Raw genomic sequence first — 503 nt, 5'->3', positions numbered from 1 at the left:
TATATATATATATATATATATATATATATATATATATATATATATATATATATATATATATATATATATATATATATATATATAGATTACCTAAAACGTAATACAGACAATTTGTCACAATAGGTTAATTTGTACTGATAAAGTAAAACATATTCATACTATAAGTTTTATATAAGTATAGTTAGGGGTGGCAAATGGGTGGGTTGACTGAATTTAGGTGGGTCAAGATGGATTAGGTCAATAAATGGGTCATTGCCCAACCCAGTCCAAAGTGTACTTGGGTTAAGATGCGCTGAGTCAAGATGGCTAAACAATGGTTCATAACCCAAACCCACCCAACTTGACCCATATTTTAGAGCCATGCTCATCTTGAAAAAAAAAAACCTTTTCCTTAAAATGTGTAAGTCGAAATTTTTTTGCAGGTGGGGGTGGATGGGTGGTACAGAAAAACAAAAAAACAAAAAACAGAAAATTAAAAATACAAAAAAAAAAAGTGATAAAAT

This window comes from Nicotiana attenuata, unplaced genomic scaffold (genome assembly GCF_001879085.1).
Source record: "Nicotiana attenuata strain UT unplaced genomic scaffold, NIATTr2, whole genome shotgun sequence".
Classification (NCBI taxonomy): Eukaryota; Viridiplantae; Streptophyta; class Magnoliopsida; order Solanales; family Solanaceae; genus Nicotiana; species Nicotiana attenuata.
This window is presented reverse-complemented; position numbering follows the sequence as displayed.